We start from the raw sequence: 13,094 nt of genomic DNA on the forward strand, positions 1-13,094 counted from the left end.
GCTCTTACTAGCTGCCCCTTGACTATTCCTCTATTTTGGTGAGAGGGATGATTATTCTTGAAGTGCAAAAGAGAATTTGAGTACGTAGGTTTTCTAAAAATTTTAGTCGAAAACCTATTGTTCATCAAATCTTTATATAAACAAATGTCTAAAAAATTGATACATTGCACATCAACAGAAAAGGTAAACTCCAAAAAGTAGGTGGAATGTCTCATCCATTCTACCAGATCAGACGCTATATGTTGATCACCTACCACTAGAAAAAACTTAATCTTGAATGCAATTATACCATATAACATTCTCTTTAAAAAGCTCATCTTGGAACAAAAAAGTACATTCCCAAAAAGCCATAATAACATTAGCAAAGCTGACACCACATGAGGATCCCATGGCTATCCTAGTTTTTTGCAAAAAGAATTCCCCATTAAACATAAAGTAATTGTTACTAAGTACAACTTCTAAGAGACAAATGACCACATCAATCTCTTCCCCATCCATACCTTTAAGTAATAAGAACTCACAAGTCCAGTCAAGTCCTAATACTTGTGGGACAACTGTGTATAAGTCTCTAATGTCTACTGTTAAAAAGTTGTATGCCTGATTAAATGGTATATTATTTAAATATTCCAAAAAAACCCAGGAATCTCGAAAAATTTGCTTTTCTGTCTTCAAATCAGATTTAAGCCTGGAGTCAACCCATTTTGCACATGCATAAGTGATGGATTGACATCCATCTATGATAGGTCGGAATGGGGGATCAGATAAGCTTTTATGAATCTTTGGTGTTCCGAACAAAACTGGCATAATAGGGGCTGGCATACTTAAATAATGGAAAGTGTCTAAAGAGATTCTAGCCTCAATGAATAAATCATTGAGAATCTCCCATATCTTATGATATGCCTGGTTAAGTTGATTAATAGATACCTTTTCATAATTCACACTGTTTAGTAACTTATACATTTTATTTAAGTATGCATGTTCATCCATAAATACAATGCCCCCACCCTTATCCGGTTGCATAATCCTGACTTTCTCCGTATTCAAAAAAGAAATAAATTCTGTTTCAGGCATATCAGAATGAGCCATAACATTATATCTGTTATTAACTTCAAATAATGTGGGCGGCCATGGTGGTGCAGCGGTTAGCATTGCCGCCTTAAAGCAAGGGGTTCTCTGGTTCGATCCCTGGCTGGGGGTGCCTTCTGTATGGAGTCTGCATGTCCTCCCTGTGGTCTCGTGAGTTTCCTCCGGGTTCCCCAGTTTCCTCCCACATCCCAAAGACATGCTGTAGGTGGATTGGACAATCTAAATTGGCCCTAAGTGTGAGTGCGTGCATGTGTTTTCCTTCTGTGGAAGGTTGGGCGCCAGGCTGGTAGCTCAACACTGTAAAACTCTACTGTCAATCATGAGCGAACAGGTGATCCACTGTGGCGACCCCTAACCGGGAAAAGCCGAAAGAAGAAGAAGAAGAATTAACTTCAAATAATGCCCTGAAATGAATCACGCAGACCTTCTCAAATAATGCAAGTGTGTTATGAATGGGTGGGTTAAAAATACTGGTCATTTTTTCATTGTTGTTCAACACAGAATTGTTACCAAACAACATAGATAAATTTAATTTCCGCACAAAAAGTTTCAACTTGCATAATAATTGAGGTAATTTAGACCTTAATGGCGGAACAAATTTCATACACTGCACTAGACTGTCCGATGCTGATAGAACTAAAATTGAAAACTTTAATGTCACCTTGGGAACATTTGAGAGCAGTCAATGAAGTTGCATCAGGTCCAACTATCTCTTCCGCCAATTGTTCTTCCTGCATTGTTTGGGAGAGTTGGTAGACCGCATTTGAAAATAATTAGAGTTGTTATGATTATGGGACCCTTGTGGTGCTCTATTCTTATTAGTATTGTTGCTAAGCACTTCCCCTTGTCTATTTTGTTGGTTATTCTGTATCCGTTCACTCCTGCAAATGTTGTTCTCCCATTCACAGCAGTCTCAGCATTGGAAACATCATCAAGGTAGGACTCTTCAGCGTTAGTTACTGCCATGGTGACTTCCCTCATAGAAGAATGCGAAAAAGTGTTATTATTAACTGGTGGGTCAGGATATGCTATATGTTGATCATAATCACATTTATCACATTGCAGTTTACGTTTCTTATATTCCATGATTTTGTTCAAAAGAGAATCTATACTAGAAATGATTCTCTGGTAATCAAATTCATATCTTCTAAAATCAGGGTCCGATTTGATGGTATGTTCTAAGGACTCTAAAGTAGGTTTCATATTAAACATTTGATTATTGTAGTTAGCAATAAGTAGTTCCAAAAAGTCTAAACCTTGTTTGTTGAAAAATTTGATAAGTTGCAAGTGAAACGGAGATCCCTTTTCTAAGCTAACTAGATGTTTCCACTGGCGAAGACATTTAGGGACCAATTTGTATTCGATGTATTCTTTAAAATATAAAATTTCCACTTGCAACTTTTTTATACTTTAGTAATATATTGTCAAACTCTTTATGGTTGGACACAATCATTCACTGCTCATCATGAGTGACTCCACTATGTTCACCATGCAGTCCACTGAATTGCATAGGGGTACAGATAAAGCTGGTCAAATTAGGTAAATCTGATCGAGAATCAGTGGCCAAACGCTGTTGAATGTCACAATTAAATAAAGCAGCACGTAGATATCCATTAGCTTGACCAACTTGCAAAATGGAGTTAGATGTGGTTAAATTATGTGAAATACCTTCGGCAGCTGTAGAATTAACAGCAACCTGAGTTGCAGGAAGAAAAACTTGGCTGGAAAACTGTTGTGCTAAAGCATCCACACAATTGGAGAGACAATCTATAAGTTGTGTTAACGCTCCCACGGCATTCGCCTCTAGTGGAGTAGAACCTTCTCCATGTGATGAATCCAAGAATAAAGACTGGGAAAGGGAGTTATTACTGTTTGCCATACAAACAGACAAACTGGAACCAAACTAAAAACTGTAAAACCAACAAAAAGGTAAACCGAGGTAAAAAAACTCAGTTTATTATAATGTGAGCGCTTTCGTACAAATGGATAAATTGTACTTCCTCAGATAAAGAACCCAGCATACAAATGGTATTTAGACCCATAGAATCAATTAAACATTTCATTGATTCATTAAAAAACCCGCCATATTCTTAAAGCAACATAAACTTGAAAGTAAAATTGTTAAAAATATATTTGATTCAATTTACTTGATGTATGATGCTAAAAAAGCACTAGAATTATCCTGCCTAAAGTATACATGATCGAATATAAAGTACAATAAGAAATTCGAAAGAACTTATCCAATAACAAATAAAAATAAAAATAATAATAAAAATAAAAGTAATAAATAATTGCTTAACCCCATTCCGACCTATCATAGATGGACGTCAATCCATTACTTATGCATGTGCAAAATGTGTTGACTCCAGGCTTAAATCTGTTTTGAAGACAGAAAAGCAAATTTGTCAAGATTCCTGGGGTTTTTTGGAATATTTAAAGAATATAACATTTAATCAGGCATACATTTTAACAGTAGACATTAGAGACTTATACACAGTTATCCCACAAGTATTAGGACTTGACTGGACTCGTGAGTTCTTATTACTTAAAGGTATGGATGGGGAAGAGATTGATGTGGTCATTTGTCTCTTAGAAGTTGTACTTAGTAACAATTATTTTATGTTTAATGGGGAATTCCTTTTGCAAAAAACTGGGATAGCCATAGGATCCCCGTGTGGTGACAGCTTTGCTAATGTTATGGCTTTTTGAGAACATACTTTTTTGTTCCAAGATGAGCTTTTTAAAGACAAAGTTATATGGTATACTCGCTTCCAAGATGACATGTTTTTTCTAGTGGTAGGTGATCAACATATAGCATCTGATCTGGTAGAATGGATGAGACATTTCACCTACTTTTTGGAGTTTACTTTTTCTTTTGATGTGCAATGTATTAATTTTTTAGACATTTGTTTATATAAAGATTTAATGAACAATAGGTTTTCGACTAAAATTTATAGAAAACCTAAATACTCAAATTCTTATTTGCACTTCAAGAGTAATCATCCCTCTCACCAAAAAAGAGGAATAGTCAAGGGGCAGCTAGTTAGAGCTTCCTGTATGACATCTATGGACAGCGGCTTTGTATTTGAATGTAAGGCTCTAAAATCTATGTTCCTTAAACGTTCATATCCAATAAATCTTTTAGATAACTTAATTCAAGAAGTTGCCTTTAAGGGAACTAGGGGACATTTCAAACCTCTATTTCATAGAGGTTTTACTAATGTAGTTACTGAACTTGATTCTAGTTCTCAAGTTGCTAATCCTAATGATAATTTTAGTACTAGCTTTTTGACTATTTATGCATGTAAGTCGCTATCTATTAAAAACATTCTATTTAATAATTGGGCTTTAATTCTAGAAGATCAGAAATTGATGCAAATATTGGGAATGCAACCAAGAATTATTTACAGAAGAGGGATTAATGTTAAAAATCTCTTAGAAAGGGCCGATAACAATATCACATGTAACTGTAGCAATGTTGGGATGGCCAAATGCAGGAGATGTAGATATTGTTGCCATATAAAAACAGGAGAGTATTTTCAAGTTAGACACAAAAAATGCAGGATCAGTGGTAAATTTAATTGTAATTCTCAAGCTATAGTTTACCTTGCCACATGCCAAAATTGTTTGGCATTTTATATAGGTAAAACTAAGAGGGGTATTCAAGCAACGTATTTATGAACATCTATACAGTATCTCCCGAGGTGCTGAAAATGATGTTTTGGCTCATAATGTGATTATGCAGCCAACACATAGGTTTTTGTTTACTGTGATTGATCAAGTCAAGAAGAACTTTAGAGGGGGCCCATGGGAACTTCTTTTAGATAAATGTGAACTATTTTGGCAATTTAGAACCAATGCGTGTAGTTCACCTGGTTTAAATGCCATGTGTTCCATCAAATGTCTTCTTAAATTATAAGCCATAGAAAGATAACATATTTGGTTGGGCGATATGAGGAAGCAATTATTTATTATTTTTATTTTTATTATTATTTTTATTTTTATTTGTTATTGGATAAGTTCTTTTGAATTTCTTATTGTACTTTATATTCCATCATGTATACCTTTGGTGGGATAATTCTAGTGCTTTTTTAGCATCATACATCAAGTAAAGTGAATCAAATATATTTTTAACAATTTTACTTTCAAGTTTATGTTGCTTTAAGAATATGGTGGATTTTTTAATGATTCAATGAAATTTTTAATTGATTCTATGGGTTTAAATACCATTTGTATGCTGGGTTCTTTATCTGAGGAAGTACAATTTATCCATTTGTACAAAAGCACTCACATTATAATAAATGGAGTTTTTTTTTTTTTACCTCGGTTTGCCTTTTTGTTGGTTTTACAGTTTTTAGTTTGGTTCCAGTTCATGCTTTTAAAGGTTGCTAGGGAAGTACTCTGCTGGATATGTAAGGGTAGCCTATTCAAAAAATGAGATATACATTGGGTTAGATATCTGCCATACCATCTGGTCTTGTTGATATAATAGTGTAAGTTTAGGTCTCTGGAGCAGGTGTTTGCTTTGCCAGTTGTTCTACTTGGTGAAGGATTTCAAAGAGTGCGCGGTCATTTATAGCATGGAAAGCTAAGCAGAGACCAGCCCTAAGCAGGGAGATAGAACTTTTAGTTTATTGAATAGCTAAGTGTACTGATACCCGAAATCTGTTCAGTGGGGAAATGTTGAAGTCTCGCAAGCTGGTTTAGGTGCTTGATGGGGTACTTCCCAAAGGGTGCATTATATTTAATGACTGGCCTAATAAGGGATGGATCAAGTGGTATTATAACTTTTTTGGACCATGAGGAGTTGTTATGATGGCAAGTTCTATAAGTTAAGGATTTTCTATACACCAGAGAGAGATGAAGGCCAAAGGAAATTCTGTTATCAACATATTTACCCAACTCCCTGATGCCTGTATCAAATCTAAGTGGAATCTTAACTATATGGTAAGTAGTAGTGATGCAAGGTTTGCCAAAGGAAAATATTCTACATTTCTTGGTGTTAAAAGTAAGCTCATGATTAATACATCAAGCATTTATTTGATTCAGTCCTTGTTAGAGAATTTGAGTGTCAGAACTTGATTTGATAACTGCTTCAGTTTGCAATACATCAGTAAACTTGGTTAGTCAAAATCCCTTTATATCAGCTTTTATGTCATATAAAGCTATCTATCTATCTATCTATCTATCTATCTATCTATCTATCTATCTATCTATCTATCTGTCTATCTATCTTTCTATCAATCTGTTTATCTATCTATCCCAAAGAGGAGGGGACCAGGACAGACACCAGGATTCACAAAGCTGAAATCTCTATGTAGGAGCACTGTATGTGCTCCTGCATGGAATATGTCCACCGTGCGATCCAGGAATGTGCCGTTTTGACGTGCACAAGCCTGCCTATACTTTTCCTGCATGGAAAGCCCTGCAGAATGCTAATCAGCTCATTTGCTGGTGAAAACCATGCAAGTGAGCTAAATTAGTGATTCAAGAAGTAGGCAGGTCTCCATGCAAGAACAGTGTAGGGTGTAGAATGTATTCAGCTACTAGCCGAATACATTTCCGCAAAATAGAAAATGGAGGCATGACAGCCTCAAAGAAAGCATGTAGTCCCATAATAAGCATGCCAATGGCTAAATACATGGTCATTGGCATGAAAAATATTTTTTTTCATAAAATACATTTTTTTTACCGATCTCGGCTGTTAAGCATGGGGCAGTGGCTTGCAAATGGGATCGTGCTGAAAATACAAAAAAAAAAAAAATGGAAAAAATCAAGGTTGAGAGAAATCTGCATTTTGCCATAATAGTGAATGGCATGCAGAATGTAAACAATACCAGGGAATAGTGGTTGCAAAGGGGAAAGGCTCAGTGTAAGTGTGGTAACTCAGGAGTAAGGCAGTGGGGTATGCAAAAGAGGGGATTTATACTGAATCACAAATTTCTTCTAAGTGTCAGACTGCACCTAACTGTTTAGGTGCTCCAACACCATGGTATAGACAGGAGGAGCAGCTAACATAAAAAGGGTGTGTGTGTCATGAATGCTGTAAGCACATTGGAACTCAGTGGCCCATGTTTGCCTTTAGCTAAGCACAGTAAAGGGAGGAGGGGTGTCTGAGGCTATATTTCCCTATTCCATAAAATGTAGAGCATGTTCACGTTTAGGAAGGGCCAGTTCTGCTGAAAACTATTTACTTTAGCTAAATGGGTGTGCATGGCATGCACTGGGACTAAAACACCAAAAAAAAAAGAAAATACAGGTGATAGCAGAACTGTTGACATTTGAGCACCGTAAATGCGCGGGGTGCATCAGGGCTAAAACGGGGAGGAAACTGGAAAGGGAAACTGCAGAAGAAAGGCAATCAAGGAGAACAAGCATAGCTGGCAGCTGGAATGTATCAGAATCAGCCAATTACACAGGCAACAGCCCAACACACTACTATAAACTATGCAAACACTTTTCAGTATGTTTTTTTCCCACAAACTCTACACCACGGGTGTACGCATTTGGGGAAATTTTAAACTGACAAATCTAACAAAACATGTTAGGGGATGCTGTTGCTCTGATCTATCAGCATGTGCTACAGACTGAAGGTGGTGAGGTGGAAATTGCTGACAACCATCTCGGACTGAGGAGGAGGAGAAGAGTGTTCAGATCAAGGGTAATCTACAAGGCGCTACATTATCTGGAGATAGTAGAGCAATACAGGGTGGGCAGGGACATACTTCAGTAACTTGCTGAGCTGTGCCAGCCTCACCTCAGAGCCAGAACCAACAGAGGGGAATTCATCCCAGTGCATACCAAAAGCTTTTGGGTCCATTCAACCCCAGTACACTTTCCCGTTTCCTACTTTAGCAGTCCTGCAGATATCAGTCATCTTAGAAGTGCCTTCCATCAGGGCTTACCCCCCCCCCCCTAAGTTCTGTGGCATGTGCGATAACTACATAACACTATAATACAAATAACTAATTAGGTAGCAGTTCTATTCTCAGTCCTGGGAAATGTAAAAGTGTGTGTGTGTGTGTGTGTGTGAGACAGTTGTGTGTAAAAGACTGAGGGAGTTATGTGTGTGTTTGTTTATAGGTGAAACAAATTTATGCCATTCCCACCTGCAAAACTTCACACTGCCCCACCTTATCAGTCCAGATTATGTCAGTCCCTTATCAGCAACTTTGGCCAACTATCAGCCCTATATGCTCAGTGCATGTGATAAATTCTTAACATTATAGTACAATGACTGGTTTAGCAGAGGTTCTACTCTTGTATCCAGAAAATGTGTGTGTCGGTATATATGCTTGTAAGCAGAAGTATTTTGATATATTGCCTACCCGCTACCCTACTTTATCAGTCCTGCTGATGTCATTCCCCATATCAGCACCTTTGGCCAACTCTCAGCCCAGTATGCTCGTACTACATAGGTAGGGGTACTGCTGTCACATCTGTCATGTGTGTGTGTGTGTGTGTGTGTGTGTGTGTGTGTGTGTGTGTGTGTGTGTGTGTGTGTGTGTGTGTGTTTTCCTTTGGGTAGATTTGGTTAGATTTGTAAAATGTCCACTATTACAATTAAGCATATCAGCTTACTATAATAAAAAAGTAATAGAAGACCTGTTCTGCAGAAAAATAATATGTCTAGCTCCAACAGAGGTCAGATATAACCATGTGACTTGCTCCAGCCTAGGTCAAGTATAACCATGTGACTAGCTCCAACCTAGGTCAAGTATAACCATGTGACTAGCTCCAACCGAATTCAAGAATAACCATGTGACTTGCTCCAACCAAGGTCAAGTATAGCCATGTGACTAGCTCTAAACTCTATTTGGGAATGATAAACTGCAAATACCAAACCAAATAATGAGCCAGCACCAAATTTGGTAAAATACATCAATTTAAATGTGTATAAGTAAATATAGTAATTATATAAACAAAAACACATACTAGCTGTGGGGAAACAGCTCCCAACTATCTAAACCAAACCGGTTTCAGCCAAATAGCCTTCTTCAGTGAAATGCTATAAAGAAATAAGTTCCACAACACTCTCTTATAATTTCTAAGTACCAGCCCCAAAAAATCCTATTGGATATTGCTCCATGCATTAGTAATGTTCATTCAAACCTGGGAAGAACAAGCCTCCCAATTTAATTATCCATTTTCTCGCCTTCATATTAAGTATGGAATGCCAACTGAACTTATCCCCCCCCATAAGTTCTGTGGCATGTGCGATAACTACATAACACTATAATACAAATAACTAATTAGGTAGCAGTTCTATTCTCAGTCCTGGGAAATGTAAAAGTGTGTGTGTGTGTGTGTGTGTGTGTGAGACAGTTGTGTGTAAAAGACTGAGGGAGTTATGTGTGTGTTTGTTTATAGGTGAAACAAATTTATGCCATTCCCACCTGCAAAACTTCACACTGCCCCACCTTATCAGTCCAGATTATGTCAGTCCCTTATCAGCAACTTTGGCCAACTATCAGCCCTATATGCTCAGTGCATGTGATAAATTCTTAACATTATAGTACAATGACTGGTTTAGCAGAGGTTCTACTCTTGTATCCAGAAAATGTGTGTGTCGGTATATATGCTTGTAAGCAGAAGTATTTTGATATATTTCCTACCCGCCACCCTACTTTATCAGTCCTGCTGATGTCATTCCCCATATCAGCACCTTTGGCCAACTCTCAGCCCAGTATGCTCGTACTACATAGGTAGGGGTACTGCTGTCACATCTGTCATGTGTGTGTGTGTGTGTGTGTGTGTGTGTGTGTGTGTGTGTGTGTGTGTGTGTGTGTGTGTGTGCGCGTGTGTGTGTGTGTGTGTGTGTGTGTGTGTGTGTGTGTGTGTGTGTGTGTGTGTATGTGTATAAGTGTGTCTGTGTGTAGGACAAAGTATTTTGATAGGTTTAACACCCACTGCTCTACTTTATCAGTCCTGCTGTCATTCTCCATATCAGTACCTTTGGCCAGTTCTCAACCCAATAAGTTCTGTAGCATGTGTGGTAACTGTATAACACTATGGTACAAATAACTAATTTGGTAGGGGTTCTACTTTCACATCTGACAAGTGTGTGTGTGTGTGTGTGTGTGTGTGTGTGTGTGTGTGTGTGTGTGTGTGTGTGTGTGTGTTTGTAGGACAAAGTGTTTTGATTGGTTTAACACCCACTGCACTACTTTATCAGTCTTGCTGATGTCATTCCCTTTATAGGTTCACAAGTGTGTAGTAGGTAATGGCCCAGGAGCCTTAACAAGCCCAGCACATAGAAAGGCCCTGCCATTGTGCCACCCGATGTTAAGCCCCAGTGCCTGTATCAAATATAGCCACTGCAGTGATCCTTGGGTTGAACTGTCCATTACCCATTCACTCATCAAGATTTCTCTGGAACAGTGTCAGCTAGGTGCTGTGCATGACAGGTATGGGAAGTGTATTCCAGGGCATGTTCAGTTTCTTGGTGAGGGACGTGTCCCACCAGCATGTTGTAGTGATTGTGGTACTGAGGTAGAGATCTCTGGAGTGCGTGTTGTGGATGGATTTATATGTAGCACTTCTAAAACAGCTGGGTCAGACATGGCTTTGTAAGTTCATAGGTTCATAGGTTCATAGGTTCATACTAGGCTATCTGCCCAAGGGCATTTATAAGCCTAGCCCAGAGTTTTAGTTTGGAGGATACTATGCCCATTATTTTGCTGTGCCTCTGTCAAGCAGTGACACTGAGATAATCCCTGGGGTATATCTGCGATCTCCCATCCATTGGTCAAGATTTCTCTTGAACAAAGCCAGCGAGGTGCTCTGCCTTACATGTACCGGGATTTTGTTCCACAGCATAGGGAGTCTCTGGGTAATGAATCTGTCCCTCCAGCATGTCCTATTAATAACCGTGTCAAGGATTAAGTCTCCCGCCCTTGTAGTTCTGAGGGATCTAGATTTTTTGAGGCGAAGCATGTTCATCAATGTTGGACATGGCCTTGTATGTCAGGCACAGGTCACCTCTGAACAGACGGTAAGCGACTGAATAGAGCTGGAGTTCCTTCAGTCGGGCAGCATAGGACATATTTTTGAGACCCTTTATCCTTTTGGTGAGGAACTTTTGGGGCCTTTCCAGTTGCTGCAGGTGTCGTGTCAGATACATTCTGAATGGGGCATTGTACTCAATCATTGGTCTGATGAGTGATGAGTACAGGGGGACGATGACCTCCCTTGATCTAGATGTGAATCCCTTCATGATCAGGTGGGCAATGTAGAAGGTCTTCCTAACTACTTTGGCAACGTGAGTGTCAAACAAAAGGTTACTGTCAACCTGGGTCCCCAGATCCCTGATAGCCTCTTCTATGCTTAGTGGGTTGCCGCCTATATGGTAGCTAGGGGTAACCTTGTTTTTCCCGAAGGGTATGACTATGCATTTTTTGGCATTTAACTTTAGGCCATGGCTCTGGCACCAGTTATCCATTTCTATAAGACCCTTCTGAAGGATATCTGTGTCAGATGTGTTCTCAACTATGGCACCCAGTTTGCAGTCATCTGCAAATTTTGTCAGCCATAATCCTCCTGTGTTTGCTTGTACTTCTGAAAAGTAGATGCCAAACAGGAGTGGGCCCAGGACTGAGCCCTGTGGGACACCACTTGTGACAGGCTTTGAGTCTGACATGGCGCCAGCAACTCTGACCCTGTGGGTTCTGTCACTTAGCCAGTTTGCAACCCATCTTGTGACGTATGGGTTTACATTTAAGCTGATGAGTTTTTCAATGATACCTGAGTGGTGTATTGTATCGAAAGCCTTTGCCAGATCAAGGTAGGCTGTGTGGACTGCCTTTCCCTCATCAATGGCCTTGGTGACTGTTTCGAAAAAGTCAACCAAGTTTCAAAGGCATAATCTGCCTTTGACAAAGCCAAACTGGGTCGGATCCAAAGTCTGCAAGTCCCCTATGTCTTTATTTATGAGTTCCATTATGATCCTCTCCATAGCTTTGCAGATCAGGCTTGTCAAGCTGATGGGACGGTAATTTCCAGGGTCGGTGGAGGCACCGCCTTTGTGAAGTGGGACCACAGTTGCCGTACGCCACTCCTTAGGCATATATCCTGAGGTGAGGCTAAGATTAAACATCTGCCCTAACTGCGGGTTTAATTCCTCATTGAGTTCGTGGAGCACACAACCGGGGACACCATCTAGTCCCATGGATGCTGTGTTTTTTGCCTTGGAGAGAGCAGTTCTCACCTGAGCGTTAGAGATGTTTGGGGGGCTACAATCCTCTGGTATAGATATCTCACCTTTTGAGGGGGAGGGGGGGGAGTTTGCACTAAACCTGTCAGCCAGTATGTTGGCAATGTCTGTAGGTTCAGTAATTTTTACATCATTTTGAACTAATTCTGAGCATATCTGGGAGTTTCCTCCCAGGTTTCTAACATAGCTAAAGAAGGCCTTATGATTGTCTTTTGAGTCCTTAGCGACTTTTCTCTCAAAATTTGCCTTGGATGATTTTATGAGAGATCTTAGTTTTTTACTTATAATGATCAAAGATGTTTTCCCTTTTAAGGATTTTGCTCTATCTTGTAGTAGCTTCCTCCTTTTGTTGTAGAGCTTGTTTATGGCTGGGGTCCACCAGACTGGACGCTTGCCTTTGGTACAAAGAGTCTTTGTTTTGCTTGGGATTGCCTGATCCATGCAGTCCAGTAGGTGCTGGTAGAAGGCATTTGTAAGTGATTCCGCGGCTTGAGTAATGGTTTCCGCAGGCTCGGGGGCCTTAAAAGAGACCACACCAGTCTTTAGAAGTGTGAAGTCGGCTTTTGAGAAGTTCTTCACTGTGGTCTTTTTTATCTCAGGTGGGGGCGGGATGTGGACTTCCATTGAGATTAGTTTATGGTCTGATCTCACCTGTGAGGGGTATACTTCCGGTGTTGAACATTGTGACCCCATGTTCGTGATGATGAGATCTAGTATGTTTTCTCCTCTTGTGGGGATGGTAACTATTTCTTCCATGGCATTTGAGTTTATGAACTCTAGGAACCTTTGGGCTAGA

The sequence above is a fragment of the Protopterus annectens genome, chromosome 2.part0 (assembly GCF_019279795.1).
Source record: "Protopterus annectens isolate FY-2018-M chromosome 2.part0, PAN1.0, whole genome shotgun sequence".
NCBI lineage: Eukaryota > Metazoa > Chordata > Ceratodontiformes > Protopteridae > Protopterus > Protopterus annectens.